At 38.3% G+C, this 14178-nt stretch overlaps 1 protein-coding gene across 3 annotated transcripts in view; it reads right to left on the bottom strand.

The window, feature by feature from the left end:
- Nucleotides 1–14178, bottom strand: part of bnc2 (basonuclin 2) — a 766921-nt gene that overhangs the window by 45039 nt on the left and 707704 nt on the right. The window contains exon 7 of one of the 3 annotated variants that reach the window (XR_003716780.2): nucleotides 11141–11250. The exons of the other annotated variants lie outside the window; for them this stretch is intronic. The gene's annotated coding sequence lies outside the window, so the exon portion shown is untranslated. The remainder of the gene's footprint in view (nucleotides 1–11140; nucleotides 11251–14178) is intronic. 3 annotated transcript variants of the gene reach the window in all.

Genomic DNA, 14178 nt, shown 5'->3' with positions numbered 1-14178 from the left:
TTTTTAACTTACAAATTATACATTCACTACAGCATTACCCTTCTTTATTATAAACCCCTTCCTGATTTATAATTTTGGCTTCTTGGTCTTTAAAAAAGTTTGAGAATGGCACAAGAGCACCCCCTACTGTTCACAATATAGACGGTGAAAAGCCATTAATATGCAGGAGTTGGGGGTCAAATGGAAACACAGGTAACTAGAATTGTGTATTGAGTTGCACTTAAGATAATGATGATTATAATAAGAATAATTCTTTACAGTAATATTGCACTTTTCTCATTAAATTAAAGGCTTTACGCAGCAAGTGGGGAGCCACTTTAACCGCCACCAGTGTTGTAGCACTCACTTGGATGATGCGAAGGCAGCCATTTTCAGGTAGTGGGTGAGACAGAGCGTTTGCCAATTAGAGATAGGGGATGATTAGGGGGCCAGAATGGTCATGGTGGGCAAATTTAGACAGGACATCTGGACACACCCTACTCTTAAAAAAGGATGCCCATTGATCCTTTGTGACCACAGAGATTCAGGACCTCAGTTTTATGTCTCATCCGAAGTTCGATGTCATTTTTACAGCCCAGTGTCTCCGTCCTTTCATTGAGGCATTGGGATCCCCACAGAGACCACAAAGTAAGTGCTGCTGGCCTCTCCAACACCTTTTCCATCAGCAACCCAAGCTTTCTCTTTAAAGTTACTGTAGCATGCTACCTGTCAAAAGTAGATGTGTTAAATTTTAAACTACAACTTGGGAATGAACAGCAGTCAGTTCTGATTTAGAACCACTTGTCTACTGCTCATTCCAGTCAGGGGCAGAGCCGCTTAGTCAAGCTTGCATCCCTTGCTCTGTTAGCCAGACTTTAGTGTAAATTGTTTAAGTGTTCATTTTTTACACTACAGGAAGGCAGGATTGATGTAATTGTACATATTTTTGGGCTCTGTGCATATCCATCTATCTATCTATCTATCTATCTATCTATCTATCTATCTATCTATCTATCTATCTATCTATCTATCTATCTATCTATCTATCTACACAGTATATAACATATATACTTATGGATAAGTTCTCCCGCGGATAAGTCGGGACTTGATTTTACTGTATAATTTCTGATATTTTATAATGTAAGTCGTATAAGTCGAATGCAGAAAACTCATGCTATTGGTACAAGGGATTATGATATGCTAACGCCCACCTGAGAGAGTAACAACTGCCTTTTTTATTATGTATTGTGCCTACGTGACCACACGGTAATACCCAAACTATTCTGAAGCGATGTTTGCACTTTTTTGTGTTTTTTGTATCTCACACCCTCATAACACCTTTATTGTATGAGCATCCCTTATCTACAACTGAGCGTTCGATCAGAAGAAAATATGAAGCTGTTTTTAAATTAAAAGTTGCTGAAGTGGTGAAAGAAATTGGTAACTACGCTGCTGCAACAAAATTCGATGTGTCTGAGAAACTGGCGCAAGATTGGAGGAGGCGAGAAGAGGTAAAAAAAAAAAAAAAAAAAAAAATGAAGTGTCATATTTTTGAACGGCCGTATAAGTCAGGGTCTGATTTTATGATCGATTTTTCAGGTTTCAAGTCCCGACTTACGTGAGTACATATATGGTGCTTCAGTTCAGGATTTCCATAACACCCAGTGAGACAGAATGACAAACAGCATCATTAAAGTCTTCCTGCATGGTCACTTTTCCTCCCCCATTAAGAACAAAATAGTACTCACACCATTAGTCGGAGGGACAGTTTCTATCCACAAGCCATAAGGCTACTCAACAATTGCACATACTGACCAGTGCACGAGCCAACCTGTTGTGTATTTTGTGTGTTTGTGTGATTTGTGTTCACTGTTTGGTGCTGGCACTGCATTATCTGCCTTAGTCATGCATGACTAAGTCAAATGAATATTATATTATATATTACTAGGGGGCTTTGCCCCCTGCTCGCTTCGCTCGCCAACCCCTGTGTTTGGTTAATCGGATATACAATTTTACATTTTTTTTTTCTTTGGAATTGTTTTAATTTCATTATTTGCACTTTTACTTTAAAGCTTCATTAAAAACAATATTTTTTGGAGACACATTGTGACAACACAACATATAATAGCCCGTGAGTGAATATTGTTTCGTTTCTCTAATAAATAATAATGTTTGTCCCTATGATTTATTGATTGTCATAGCAAAAGCTATTCTCATGGTAAACTGTAAACATTTTAATACGAATGGCATATCACGATCTCCTTTGGTGTGTAATGTTATTCGTGGAATATATACATTACCTTTCTTTTTGCCTGTTAAAATTTGCATCGCTTCTCCGTGATCATCAATATACACCTGACCGAACTGTGTATTGTTTGAAATTTAACTTGTCTTTCCTTTAACTGTTCCAGGACCACAGATTCTCATAGCGTATGGTCCATTATTGTGTAAATCCATGTTTTGTGCACTGAATGATGCGAATGCGAAAAGACTTTGTTGTCTACTCTTTGCCTTTTATTTTTGACCTCGATCTGGCCTGGTATTTTTTCAATTACACCTGGTTCTGATAATTAATCACCTTTTGATTGCAGTAATGCGATCTTTACTATCTTTTTTTTGATACTGTAGCAACTGACGTAAGAAAGTGTCACAAAAGTTTTACTTGAACAATCGCCGACTTCGTAACCCCAAACACAACTTTCTAGCACCCTCTCTAACCCCTCCTCCCCTGGGTCTCGCCCCCCTTACCGCATCAATCAATACCCTGCTATCAGTCTTCCGTGCTGTACTCTGCCCTCCCTCAATCGGACCTAACAGTCACTTAAAACCAAAAAGCCCTCAACCTGGCTGGGACGGTACAATACTTTCGAATTTTACTGCTGTCATATTCTGTACCTTTCTCTGCATGTGTATCGCGCCATCGTTTGTTTGAGCCTTTCGAATTCCACTACTTTCATAATCTCTTATCTGCTTTTTTTTCTCTCCAACGCATTTGGGTCTCTATTCTCCGTATTGTCCTCATACGCTTTATATGTGTTGAGAGCATATGATCTGTGTGTACTACGTGCTTTTACACCACTGAGTGTTTTTTGATGGGTGTGCTGTTATATGATCTCTTTTGTTAGTAGGGCGTGTCTTGCAAGAATATCATGTTCCACATCCCAACGAGACATCCCTGGGACAATCTCTTGGCACCAAGTCTCGTGTTTACAGTCCCCGCGAGAGCTCCGTGGCCAGTCCCTTTTGTCTCGCGGGTCTTTTAAATGTCTTCCGAGAAGATCATGTATCGTCGTCTTGGTTTTGCTTTCCAGGATTTTTTTTTATAATAGAGAGATATAAATAATGCATTAAAATTCATTCCCAAGTTCATGAGGGTTCACTGGGCTCAAGGCAGTAAACTGCACCACACATACAGTACCTAGAGCTGCCCTGTCTGTACTCACTGGGTAACGTGGAGTAAACATTTACTGTATCAATCTGTTCTCTCCAAACTTTAATCTTATACAGTGTTGTCCCTATTACTGCAAACTTCTGCCACTAAAAGTTTTGAGGTATTCAAACAAAAGCTAATTATGGATAAAGAACACCTGAGCAAGCAAATATCTTTGTATAGCCCCATCTAAAGAATCTGCATTGGGTTTGTTAAGATTTTACATAAATTAGCATCTAGACCTCTACATTACTTTTCTTATTAAAGAATACTTTCACATGGAAACATCCCATAGGTGCTACCACTCTGACACAGATGTGTTTTTGCCGTCCAAATGTTTATAAACCCGTAATCTTACATGAAGTGTATGCTATTTTTTTCTTATAATAAAAATTAATATTATAAGCCTTTGAACTGTGCTATATCAAGCCCACCTATGGTACAGCTAAGAATGTTAACTCATTTGGTTGGTAGTTCCAAGTACCCAAAAGTTCTCCAGAGGAAGAAGAAAATCAGACATGATGGCATCGGTACTGTTAAAAAACTAAAGCTCTGTTCTGAAGTAGTCAAATATTTGACAGCTCCATCCAGATGCATCCAGCATATCCATTGGCGTGAAAGACGCTGCCACAGGTAGGAGCCGCTAAAGTGTGCGTGTAGCAGCGCACACAGTCAATATCTTGTCAAACACACTAAATCACTGACAAGTTGTGTGTTTTTTATTCTGTCACACCTGCTGTTCACACAAGCAGTGCAGGTGAGGAAGTTTGCACCTTTTCTTTAAAAAAGAAAAAAACACTGATGTTATAATCTTCAGCTCCTTCAGAGGAGGATCCAGAAGCTACTGTTGTTATTTATATTGTAGTAATTAGAGAACAAAGACAGGAGCAGATGGTATTTATAGAAATAATAATAAATTAAGGAATAAAAAGGATAACCATAAGCAAATGAGCACCCGTCAAGTGTTAAAGAGAGGCTCAAAGTGCTTTCATTAGGAATGAAAAGCCTTTTGTCAGTCCCAAACAACGGCACTGAGGCAAGTATTTCTACTGTTAAGAAGATTTCCATTCCGTAGGAACTCATTACAGTGACTGCAGCATGTTTTTTGAGGCCAGATGCTGTCAAGCTACTCCAACTTTAAATGAAAAGGACAGTTTTAAATATATAAAAGTACCTAGGGGGTCGAAGAAGGTAAAGCATGAAAGGACCTTCACCTTTTCTATACAGTATGTTAAAATTCAGCTCATTTTTAAATCTTCTTCATATATTTCAGTGCTGTGGTGGGACTTGGCATATCCTGGCAGACCTGAGTGCAAGGTAAGAAACATCTCTGCATGGGGTTCCAATTCCTCACAGGACCCATCCACAAATGGACATTCTGTAAACACCAATTAACATAAACATCATGTCTTTGGGCATATGGGAGGTAAAGGGGGGGACCAGAAGGAAACCCCACACAGACACAGAGAGAACATACAAACAACCCCAGGTACAACATATAGAAAGGGGGATCTGTGAAGTGGCAGTGCTACTTACTGCACCACCATGTCACCCTATAAAACCACAGATAGATAGATAGATAGATAGATAGATAGATAGATAGATAGATAGATAGATAGATAGATAGATAGATAGATAGAACTAAATTAATACAATAATTAAGAATGCACAGTATCTTTGTCATCATGTCAGTACAGTATTGGCTGATAATGGATTAAGAAGATTCATCAATACTGAAGACGTTGTCAAGATTATTTCTGATTTGCTAGACCGATATGATGTGACAGAATAAAGTCAGAGACGCAACATTTCAACTGTATAACCTTCATCAGCATCAACATGCTGTGATACACGTGGTGAAGGCCACCCAGATGAAAAGTTGTCTCTCGTTCTTTTTAATATACTTTATTACGTGTTTTCTTCCTGTTTGCATATACAAGCTGACTTAGCCCTTCATTGACTCCACTGATACAATGGTTTGCTATCTATACTCAGCACAAACAGTATTGCTCGCTGGACTCTGTGTGGTTTGCTTGGTAAAATGTCAGTTATGTGCTTATTTTTTTTACTACAGCTCAATAACTGTGTGTGCTGCACTTGTTTTGTTTGTCTAGAGAAAGAATAAAAGTGAGTTACAATTAGTTATCGTAAAGGACACTGTCTTTATGGGTTCATTACTTGGATATTCATGGCTGTAGTACACCATGTTTCCAATTAAAACAACTAACAATATAAAGAGAATTTGGATGTATGAACGTTTAATGTGATTTGTTTCTGAAACTAAGCTCATTGAGAAAGGTGAAATATGTTTAGGGAAAATAACTCATGGATTCATTAAGAAAACGGGTTCCTCTGGGTGCTCCGGTTTCCTCCCACAGTCCAAAGACATGCAGGTTAGGTGCATTGGTGATTCGAAATTGTCCCTAGTGTGTGCTTGGTGTGTATGGGTATGGGTATGCGTGGGTTTGTTTCCTGCCTTGCACCCTGTGTTGGCTGAAGTTGGCTCCAGCAGACCCCCGTGACCCTGTAGTTAGGGTATAGTGGGTTGGATAATGGATGGATGGTTGGAGTTATGCATATAAACTGAAAGCTGAAGAAACAGGAAAAAAATGAAATTTTGGAACAGGTAAATAGACAGAAAAAAGATCAATAATCACTAATAGCCCAGAATTTGCTTTTCATTGCATCTCTATGAATAATATGAGGCATGTAATTTATTTGGGCGGCACGGTGGCGCAGTGGGTAGCGCTGCTGCCTCGCAGTTGGGAGACCTGGAGACCTGGGTTCGCTTCCCAGGTCCTCCCTGCGTGGAGTTTGCATGTTCTCCCCATGTCTGCGTGGGTTTCCTCCGGGCGCTCCGGTTTCCTCCCACAGTCCAAAGACATGCTGGTTAGGTGGATTGGAGATTCTAAATTGGCCCTAGTGTATGCTTGGTGTGTGGGTGTATTTGTGTGTGTCCTGCGGTGGGTTGGCACCCTGCCCGGGATTGGTTCCTGCCTTGTGCCCTGTGTTGGCTGGGATTGGCTCCAGCAGACCCCCGTGACCCTGTGTTCGGATTCAGCGGGTTGGAAAATGGATGGATGGATGGATGTAATTTATTTTTAAAAATTTTCTATTGTTGCATAATGGTTTCTTTAAAAATATAAAAAAATAAACAGCGTTTGTAAGGATCTAAAGAGACGATATAGTTGGTGCCTGAATTGCTAGTGCATCAATCACAAAAACTGCAAAAATAATTATGGGACAAAAAGAGCAGAATTCATCAGCAAAGATAAAAAGTGGTTACAAATCAAAACTCACCAACAGGGACAGCGCGACATTTCATACGACAGTTACTAAATGCCACAGAAGTACAGCCTTAAAAAAATGACCACAGAGATGAAGAAACACTTCAGCTATCCAGTCTCAACAAAAGTTAGATATGGTGAGATTCACAAAGCTTGAATTTATGGTTGCCGTGTAATTTGGAAATTTGTATCCAAGTCCAAATGAGATGTGCATCTTGGTGTAAGAAGCACAAAACCTGGACCTCTAAACAACAGGAAGAGTAAGAGAGTCTGATGAGTTACAGTATCTTTGAACCTAGTACCTACATCTAGATAGTTCTCTATATGGAGAAATTCAAATGATACCTTCAGCCAACAATGTCTGTTAAACATGGTAGCAGATCCATTAGGAAAAAGGCAGCTATCTTAAAGGAGTCATTGGGCTTGGTGATGGTCCTAATTGGTTGTATAATGGCCAAGGAATATGAGGCCATTGTGCAGGACCAGGAGCACCATGTGGTGGAAACACTGTTACTTCATGATATGCTTTTATTCCATGATGATAATTCCCTCTTCCATAGCAGAAATCTAATTCAAGAGTGGTTTCATGAACACCATAATGTAATTATATGTCATCTATAGCCTCCCAAATCACCAGCCGTAAACATCATTGAACTTTTATTGGGATTCCAATAAATAAATTCTAATAAAGTACACTCTGTCTATTTATCTATTATATAGTAAGGCAGGGATGGACTAGCTTCCTGACTGGGACGGATGGTTCCTTGCCTGACCAAAGGGCTGTTATAGTGGATGGAGGGCACCAAATGGGACCATGGCATGGAAAGGCATGGGAAGATGGCCTATCAGGGCTGTATACTCCCCCATTGCACTAGGTGGTGGAATCCATCGGCTGGATCACCCATTCTCACGTCCGCTGGGCAATCTGGGAATTGTACTCCAGTTGGGCAAGCTGCCAAGAATGGATTTCCCTGTTCCCAGTGGGTTCTGCCTGTCCTACAAGTGGTTCCTCTGCGTCATGCCAGATTCAGAACAGGAGGAGGACAAAGTTTGCTTGAGGAGGAGGTTTGGAGGAAGAAAGGAACATATTGGTCATTGTGTGCGAGTGTGCGACTTTAAAGAAGTCTGTAAAGGTGCTGTCTTCAAAATGATAAAGGATATTTGAACACTGGACTTGAGTTTGTGAAACTGTATCAAGATTTTGGGGTTCCGGGATGCCCTCTAGTGGTCACACTCTCTATCTAGCTCCTTGAAGAATTGTGTAATAACCTACTACACAGTTCAGGAAAACATCCGAAGAAACAGAAAAGCTGTTCTGAAGGCAAACAGTGGCCTTATTCCTTGATATTAACATAGTGTCAGATGTTTCTGTAATTTTGTTCACCTCTTACATATGACAAGTTTACTGGTGATTCTAAATAAGCCCACTGTGACTAGGGAAGTCTAGCTTCTGCTTTATGCCATTATGTTACTGTGTTCTGATTCAATGCTAGTCGGTCCTCTTCCACTTTGTGCAAGCCCCCCTCCCCTTAACTCTGTTGAGCTATTTTCTTCTGCTCTTTGAAGTCTCTCATTATATCACAGGGGTCCCCCTTGTTTTAAAGGCTTGTTCTGAACAACAAGCACCATAACATTTTATTGAATTGAATATTAAATCTGCAACTGTGTACTGTGTTCTGAGCGCGTTAATCGGAAGTGCCATATATATGAAACTTCTGTCCATTTGTAATGAACAATAGCCTTCTGTACCCTAACTAAACATCTGATTTATGAGTGCCTTATATAAAGATAAAGTGAACTGAACTGGAGTTCATATAATGCACACAGTATTGGCATCAGCAATGCATGACTGGACATATGAAAAGTGAGGCCCACAATTAAAGCATCACTGAAAAGGGAGGAAAACAAGAAGACACTGTGGTCTTTAAGCAAAACATCTACTGTATATACTCGTGTTTAAGTTAAGATAAGTCTGGACTTGATTTTACAATATAATTTCTGGTATTTTATAATGTTGGTCGTATAAGTCAAATGGGGAAAACTCACGCTGTTGGTCCAAGAGATTATGATATGCCAATGCCCTTCTGAGAGAGAGTAACCACTGAACACACTGCCTTTTCTATGTATTGTGCCCACGTGACCATACAGTAATACCAAACTATTCTGAAGTGACATTTGCACTGATTTGTGTTTTTTGTATCTCCCACCCTCATACACCTTTATCGTAAGAGCATCCCTTATCTATGATGGAGCATTCAATAAATACATATATAAATTTTCAAGAAAATATGAAGCTGGTTTTAAATTAAAAGTCATTGAAGTGCCGAAAGAAATTGGTAACTGCGCTGCTGCAACAAAATTCATTGTGTCTGAGAAACTGGTGCAAGATTGGAGGAGGCAAGAAAATGTAAAAAAAAAAAAAATGAAGTGTCGCATTTTTGAATGGGCATACAAGTCGGTGTCTGGTTTTATTTTCGGGTTTCAAGACCCGACTTATACGCGAGTATATACGGTATCTGTGCTTGTTTATGACAGACACTCACAAATGCGTCTTTCAATACAGTACACATTTTGAGAAGTAGAATGTGTTTACTGAACCACACAACTCAATGACCAAAAACGGACTCAGAGGAAGAATTTTGGAGCAAATTGTCTTCAGAAATTTAGGAGCATTTTCTTATGCACATTGTATCTCTCGATTTAAGTTAATGTGCAACACACTTACACCTCCCCATCATGGTGGGTGAACACCAGTTAAGAGAAGTGTTACATACAAGCATTTGGTCACTCTGGTTTTAAAGAAAAAAACTCAGTCAGGCCGCAAAAAGGAAGATAATCAACAATTAAAAATCTGACATATATATATATGTATGTATATATATACATATGTATGTGTATGTGTATATATATATATATATGTGTGTGTGCATTTTAAATTAAATTGCAAGCAAATATAAAGTGAGAATTAAGAGCATAACATTCTCCAGCCCACTAATCCTAATTCATCGATGCAGGGGCCCTGAAGCCTATTCTGATAACACTGGGAGCAAAGATTAAACAAATTGTGGACTGGGTGGCAGTTGACCTCATGGTCCACTCTCTCTAACATTACCCCCCCCCCCCTTCATATTTACTCACAATGCGGCAGTTTGGAATCAACAAGTAACTTCCATGTCTTTAGGGATGTGGGTGGAAAACTACATTCCCTAAAAGAAAACCCATGCCCGGACAGCTGGCAAATTCCAGACATTGACCATTCACTGGCAATCGAAAGGTTGTCGGTTCAAATCCTGTAAATGCCAATAGGGACTCTGCTCTGTTGGGCCCTTGAGCAAGGCCCTTAACCTGCAATTGCTGAGCGCTTTGAGAAAAGTGCTATATAAATGCAAAGAATTATTCAGTTATATTAAATACACACATGTGCTTTGTTCCATATTACACATTTCTTTATTACTGCCATCCTTGAATGCAACATAAAGCTCTTTAGGATTACAAAAAGGAGATTCCTGGTGAATTTGTCTTTATAAAATAGATGAGATCACCACTGCAATAGTTCCAGTGGACGTCGCTTTATTACTGAAGATCTGCTGGAGCATCTACCATGCAAACACCTTTACTTCATTATGACAAATGCTGATAAATATAGAGTTACTTGAACTTATGAAGTCTAAGATAATTTCGTTAACATAGCTGTAAAATAATTCATTAGCCACCAGTCCCGAGAACAGGATAGCCCATCTTACAGCCTTTGTTTTGTATAGATTGAAAGGTAGCAAAATATCTAAATCTAATCACTGAACAAAACATATTATATATAAATACTACACTTTAAAAGTATTATATGATCTCATCATCTTCATGGTAGATGTGCTGGTAGTGATGGACACAAAGTCTTTGGAACGCAGAAAATTTCCCTCACAGTGATATACAAAATAAACACAGAAAAAGAAAAATTGAATAACTATTGACACATTGGCCACATATTCCAGTGCAACCCAACTTTAAAATGCAAAGCTTCACAATCAAATTAGTGCCACAGTAAACTCTACATGAAATATGGAGACGAGTGGAGTCCATTGTTTTATTTACCTTTTCATAACATAACATTAGCCAATCTTTATGTCTCACAACACCTTTAACAGCGTGTGCAATCACAAGAACAACAATGATCTGCAGTGCAGGCAGATCATTCAGAGCACTGAAGGCCAGTGGCCTCCAAGTGAAAGTGAGTGGTGCTTTGTGAAGTCAATTATTCTAACACAAAGTGCATGCATGCATGGCTTTAACACGACACCATTCCATACCCAAAGAAGGCCAGGCCCATGCACTTTAGCTGAAGAGTGACCTCATGCTCCTGGATGCTCTCGCTGCACTCACATAAGCAGACACAGACACACAGAGACACACACATGTGCAAAATGCACTGCCACTGGCCAGCTCAAACCTGTTTGGGATACTTGGATTCTTTTCTAGCAGGCAGTCACACTTTGCAAGCCTTCTTTGATAAGTGATGCAACGGAAGACAGGATGAACACTCTCCAGAGGGTCATGCCCCTGCAAATCAAATGATGATACCTAGTGAACTACTGAGAAGTGGACGTATTGCCATGTACAGCAAAACAACATTAAAGTCACTTTAACAGAAAAATTACATAAAATGGTGCTCTGCTTGTACGTCTTAGGGAGGGGGAACAGCCTCTGCAGATTGTTGTTTTTCTATCCAAATCATGGCACCCGAAAGGAAATGCAATTGTTAGCTCATCTCCACTCCCCTCCAAGGCAAAACCAGTTTGTTTGGAGGAGTGAGTGGAGTGCAAAATTTTAACATGAACCATCTGTGGATGGTGCTTATGGGAGTGTCCTGTCTTAAATGGCCATTTGGGATAGTTAACTTTCCCCTAGACCTGGGCAGTAATCATTTAGCAAACTGCACAAATCTATATACTGTATATAACATGAACAGATCATGACCAGATAAACAGAGTTATGAGTTACAACAACATGCAAAGTCAAAGTTCATGCATTGCAGTTTGGGATGCTACAGAAAGACACAATAAAGATCTATTAAAATAGGAAGGATATTGATCAAAAGCGTATCGCATACCTAAAAGTCACAATTGGCTATCTCAACAGCATCCATATTTCTCAAATTGTTAACCTTTGTGATTACAGGTAATTTTTTTGGTTTTATTTCAGTGAGATGGCTGGCTGTGGTACAATGGTAATTCGATAGAAAGGCAAATGCATTGTGAGGTTTTCTTAGAAAGGGACTTATAAGTTTAAAGATGACTTCTATGGAGTTAGGGTAGAAGATGTTGCTGCTGCTTTTGGGAACTGGCTGCTTTCTCAAAAGCCATGTATGGTCGATTTTGTGGGTGCAGATCTGCTGCTCTTCCTCTCTGGGTGAAGTAAGTGTTCGTTTGCTCACTATACTGTATATAGGGAAAAAATATTTTTCAGTGGTGAAAGCTTGGAAGCTACACAGACTCACTACAGTGAATCAAGGCTATTTGTAAAATAACCGCTTTCCAATTAACTTAGCTCATGGCAAAACACCTAGGTCAACTGCAATGATGTGTTTCAATAAATATAAACATATATATACATATATATATATACTGTACATAATATTATATATATATATATATATATATATATATATATATATATATATATATATATGTATATGACATATAAAAAAAATGTTATAAGTCATAAAAAAAAATCTCATAATTCAGGAATGCAGGTGAATGGAGTTTTTGTTTATCACTCCTCTGCTCTCAGCTGACTATAACTCAATTATAGTGCTAAGAGATTTATATTTTGATGACTTGTTTATGTTAATCAAACTGAAATCTGTTTTACTGTGTGTTTGACATAATTTGTGTGTTCATGCATGTTGTTAATGATTTCTATTATTATGTTTATAGATGGAGATTTGAACAAGCACCCTTAGCCTGTAGGCAATGACGAGTGCTCTTCAAGAATAAATGGAATACAACTGGAGCGGTCTCTTGTTACAATGGTGTAATCATTCTGTGGATAAGACTGTAGCAGAAGAAGCTTCTTCTTTTCAACCCACCAAACTATTCTCAGTAAACAATACAAACAATATAAAGTGTTAAAAGTTGATAAAACTTGACTTTTTTCCTCAAAAATCCTTTTCCTCCTAAACTGTTTGTTTTAGACTTAATGTTAAATATAGTGTGAATTTCCCCCTGGGATTAATAAAGTATCTATCTATCTATCTATCTATCTAGTGCCTTTCTTGAAGGCACTAAGACACATTATGATACAGTAATAAATAGATTCTAAGATATTTACACTTTATGTAGTTTGCGTTTGAAATGTGTTTGTGTGCATGTCTATATACAGTATATATACAGTATATATATATATATATATATATACAGTATATATACAGTATATATATATATATATATATATATATATATATATATATATATATATATACATATACAGGGTGGTCCATATCTAATTATGCAACTGTTCAACTGATAGATAGATAGATAGATAGATAGATAGATAGATAGATAGATAGATAGATAGATAGATAGATAGATAGATAGATAGATAGATACTTTATTAATCCCAAGGGGAAATTCACAAACTAACTAACTAACACTAACTGACAACCGTCTCCCCGCCATTTTGGAATGCAGGGCAGGTGCTGCCATCTATCGGCAACAAAAAGAATTGTAAGTGAAATATCTATGTGCAGAGCAGGTGCTGTGAATTCTCTATGTAATAAACTTAATACGTTTTAATGTAATGAAAATTGCATAATTAGATCTGGACCACCCTATATTTATGATTTGCTATTAGCTTTACCTTATTTAAGTCATATTTTGTGTGAACAAATAATCCCCTTTTAGCTGAATGGAATATATTGTTAAATAAAGTATATTGTGAAGTGGTGTGTCTGATCTTTTTTAATATGTTTCTTTAAATCACAGGTGTCAGCCAAAAAGGCCGGTATAGACTACTAAGCCATCAATGGCATCATCGGGTGAATTTTGACAAAAAATAACATTTATTTATGTTCTTCATCTTAAAACGTTGTTTTATAATAACCACTGGGAGATTTACTCCAGTAGACTCCAATAATAGGAAACCATTAACTGCTGCTGTAGTACTAACAGATATTCTTGTCGACACAACTGTAAATTGTGCCAGCTTTTAGATGAGCATATTGTTAGAGACCCCATCTGGCTCTTATTGGGTTTTGGGAATAGAGCGATCCAATCAAAGTGTTGACAGGTTTTGGCTTTGACTGATTTAGTTCATAGAAGGGTTTAAAAGTTTTGGCCTTTTGGCTTACAGTTAAATAACTTGAACACCAGGTGGCAGTCTCTACAACAGAAATAAAGAGCATGTCTTACTCCAGCTGATTAAGGGAACTTCACCGGTAAACACTAAAAGGCGTCCTCATTCAGGTCTTACACATTCTCAAATTAAACT

The sequence above is a fragment of the Erpetoichthys calabaricus genome, chromosome 7 (assembly GCF_900747795.2).
Source record: "Erpetoichthys calabaricus chromosome 7, fErpCal1.3, whole genome shotgun sequence".
NCBI classification, from domain to species: Eukaryota; Metazoa; Chordata; class Cladistia; order Polypteriformes; family Polypteridae; genus Erpetoichthys; species Erpetoichthys calabaricus.
This window is presented reverse-complemented; position numbering and strand designations above follow the sequence as displayed.